The sequence below is a fragment of the Callospermophilus lateralis genome, chromosome 9 (genome assembly GCF_048772815.1).
Source record: "Callospermophilus lateralis isolate mCalLat2 chromosome 9, mCalLat2.hap1, whole genome shotgun sequence".
Lineage (NCBI taxonomy): Eukaryota > Metazoa > Chordata > Mammalia > Rodentia > Sciuridae > Callospermophilus > Callospermophilus lateralis.
Genome location: NC_135313.1, coordinates 105,852,509 through 105,856,900, shown reverse-complemented (window position 1 = coordinate 105,856,900; position 4,392 = coordinate 105,852,509).

Genomic DNA, 4,392 nt, shown 5'->3' with positions numbered 1-4,392 from the left:
GCTATAGGTTAAGCAACTCTTCAGAATAGGGGCTATATAGCTAGGGTTTCAGAGCCAACTTCTAGGGATGAAGGAAACTTGAAGTATTAGATTAGTGAAGGATCCATGGGATTAAGAATCAAAGAGCTGGGCCCAGTGACACTCACCCGTAATCTAGGCTCCGGAGACTGAAGTAAGAGGATTGAGAGTTCAAAGCCAGCATCAGCAGAAGCGAGGCTCTAAGAAATTCAGTGAGATTCTGTCTCTAAATAAAATAAAAAATAGGTATGTGGCTTCGTGGTTAAGGGCCCCTGGGTTCAATCCTTGGTACAAACAATTAAAAAAAAAAAAAAGAATCAAAGAGAAAATGTAATGCTGTGTACCAAACAGATTTAGACAGGAAACACCATGAACCAGGGGCTACATAAATATGTAGAAATTGCAGAGGTCTCATATTTTGGTTCTGCATGGAAGCAAGGACCTTGGATAGATGAAGAATATTGGAGGAGATCAGCAAGTATTTTGGATCATACAAAATTGAAGGGACTAGAGCTTTCCTCCAAGACTGACTTGATCAGTGAACTAGACCAGAGCTAGGGTTAACATGTTATCTTTTTCCACACTATTTGATATGGTTTAGAAATGAAGTATCCCCAAACAGCTCATGTGTTAGACACTGCAAGAATTTTCAGATGTGAAATGACTGGATTATGAGAGCCTTAACCTTGTCAGTGGATTAATCCACTGATATGGATTAGCTGGGTGGTAACTGTAGGAAGATAAGGTGTGGCTTCAGGAGGTAGGTCACTGGGGACATGACTTTAGATTCATATTTTGTCCCTGGTGAGAGGATCTCTCTGTTTCCTGGTTGCCATGTCTTGCTTTCCTTTCACCATGATGTCCTGAATCAATGTGAGCCCAGAGTTATGGACTGAGCAATCCATGGACTGAACCATCTGAAACTGTGACTCCCAAATAAGCTTTCTCTCCTCTATGTTGTTCTTGCCAGGTCTTTTTGTCACAGCAGTGAAATAACTGAATAAAACAATCTCAGTTTGATTGTAGAAGGAAGAACTCTAATAATTGTGACAGGACCACAGACAAAAGCTTGGATTGTTCTGAAGAAAACATACATTTCATATATTCTGCCTCATACCAGAGAGCACTGATAATATGACTAGAACAGAAAGACAAAGATATCATGGCAGGAATTTGATAGAGGCCTGTAAGAGGTTCATTAGAGAAGTTCTGGAAGAAAATTCTTCATGGCCACTTCTTTTGTATTTCTGAAGCAACCATGAATTGGATGGTCAGGACGTGAAGAATTAAGCCCACAGGACAATAATAGAAGAACAAAGAGAACAGTCAAGTTGTAGAGTAACTTCCCATGATGAGAATCAGGAAAACCAATGCACACAGATCAGAATATAGGAATATAAGTGTGTTCTTTCCCAGGAAACCCCTGCAGTGACTATGTGACTATACAAGTATTATTATTTCTATTATTCTTCTTATCATCATCATTATCATCTTAAGGATGTATACTTGGGAGAAAGCATTTTTGTGGATTTTCTACCATTGCTAATAGATCCATATAATTGACTAAAAACACGAATTTTAAGTTGTGATGTATTTTATTCACTGAAAGAGTCACAGAGTTTCAATAAAATGTTTCTAAACAATATGGAAGACTGCAAAAGAAATCAAGAATTGCTGAATAAAATAGCACACACATCTTTTAAATGAAATCTAATCTGCTAGAAAGTAAGACAACTCCCCAGAGACAAAAATAAGGAGATCATTGAAAACCTATGGTATGGTGACAGTGAACTAGACTTTGAGAAAAGGAAAGGAGAGGAGTTGTGAGTGAGGCTCTGGTAGGAAGGTAGAGCCCATAGAGTGTCAAGCTTAGTAAAAGGGTTGAATTGAAAAAATGTGCCTACCACAGGGAGTAGTAAAGATGTCTGGGCCACGTGGGGTAGAGAGAAACTATCATGCTTGTTTGGGGATCATGCTATGAGTATATCCTCATTTGCAGTTTTTACTTACATCAATTTCTCACATGGCTCTGAATCTCTAAGATAATAAATAAAAATAATTTCAGGATAGTACTAGTCATATGATTCTTGGCCCAAACCAATGTAAAACTTATTGGAAGAACAAAAGTCATAGGACTTTTGAGGAAATCCTTATATTACTCATGTTTCTATCACTGGTCCTCTGAAAAAAATAAATATGTAGCCTCAGGAATGTTTTGCAAAATGTTATTTTAATTCTGGTTTGAATCCCTATCTTCTTTGAAATGATGCATAATGTTTTTGGCCCCACGCCTTCCCATGACATGATTGCTCAACAAAATAAAGATAATTTAGAAGTGGACAGAGTATGCAAAGGTTTACTGAATAACAGAAAAAATAATCTCCTTCCATCCATTGCTTATTTTTAGAATGTGCCCTTAAATTTCAGGGTTTGTCATTATCTTTCACAAAGCTTATCTATATTGACCTTTACTATCCTTTTTTAACATCTTAAAAGCTTCAATCATATCTCGGCTCTTCAATGTCTTTTCTCCAACTATTGTAATCTCAGTTTTCCTAGCTCTCAGAAGTAATATAACCTCCTTTCCCATTTATCATTCTGGTCCCGTCAATCCCTTCTGCCTCCTCAATGTCTTTCCTATGACATTATTCCTTTCCCTGCTGAGGGAGATTGTCTCAAATGGTAAGTCACTGAGTGTATTTAATCAGCTACCATTACCGTGTCTGGCTTCCCAAGACATGTTTGTAGCCTATTTCATAAATTTATTGTTCTTAAAAGCAAACCTAATTTTGCAATGAAACTACCCAATCCCCTTTTCATCAAAAGCCAGGGTAAAATATGTCTTTGGTGTAAACAATACTGTTCAGCTGCTGTGATCTAATTGGAATTAGTTTACCCTGCGTGTTCTCTAAACTCTTTTCTTTTGGACTTCTTATTACAGTGGGTATTGCTCTGATCCCTTTTCAGTCCCCTTTTGTACCTTATTTCTTTGCTATTTTATTTTTCTTTTACTCCTCAGAGTGGGCACGCTCCTGTAACCTCAGAAAACAACTGCCCGATGCCCCTGGTAGTCTGTGCACTATTATGTGTGTGTAGCATTTGTGTTTTTACCCTTGATTCCTGAAACAACTATGTGATTGCTACTGGGGCCCAAATATTGGATCTTCCTCAGAGCTAAAAGCCTTGCCCAAGATCACATAAGGTGTGACACAGGAGCCAACATAAGAGCTTGGCTCTCTCTACCCCTATCTTTTTCACTAAACCAAGGACTGAAAACTGAAGATGTTTTTTGACATCTGAAACTAGAATGGGGGTATTATCAGGTTCTTTCAAAGATTGAGAGATTTCTTTATGGTGAATACAAGAGCTAAATTTGCATACGTTTTGCATATATTTGCATAATGACATGCAGTCAGTAGTAAAGTAGTAGTAAAGCTACTGAGGTTTGCATGATTCTTCTAAGAACTGTGTTTTAAAGACTATTTATCATCATCTGCAAATTGAACTTGTACTTTCTATTTCTCCTACAATTTCATCAATCTTCCATTTTTCTTTCTAGCTTTGTTGACATATGCTAACAATTTATATATTTAAGCTGGGTACTTAAACAAGATGTTAAGTACAGTAGCACTCCCTTATCCATGGTTTCACTTTCTATGGTTTCAGCTACCCATGGTGAACTATGATCCAAAACATTAACTGGAAAATTCCAGAAACAAACAATTCCTAACTTTCAAATTGTATAATCTTCTCAATGACATGATGGAATCCCACGCCATTCCCTGTGGTCCATCCCACAAAAAATGAATCCTCCCTTTGTCTTCTACTGCTGTGCACACTCCCTGCCGTTAGTCATTTAGTAGCCACCTGGTCGGTCAGATTGACTATCATGGCATCAGAGTGCTTGTGTTCAAGGAACTCCATGGAGTTTATCACTGTGTCACAATGACTGTATCACTCACCTCACTTCACCTCAACACACAGGTGTTACACCATCTCACACCATCAACAAGAAGGGTAAATACAGTAAAATAAGGTATTTTTAGAGAAAAAGACCGCATTAACACAATTTTTATTATTGCATATTGTTATAATTGCTCTATTTTACTATTTGTTACAGTGTCTAATTTATAAATTAAACTTTGTCATTGGTTTATATGCATAGGAAAGAACAGTACGTGTGGGGTTTGGTATTATCTATGGTTTTAGGTATTCACAGGCAAATATACATGTGACACTTAGATAAGGTGTAACTGCTGTATATAAGTTCTGGTAGGGAATTTATGCAAACCTAATCTTACATGGAGTCAAGGTGGGAGGAAATAATTGGATAATATCCACTAGATTACTTAGCACTATATATATATATCGTAT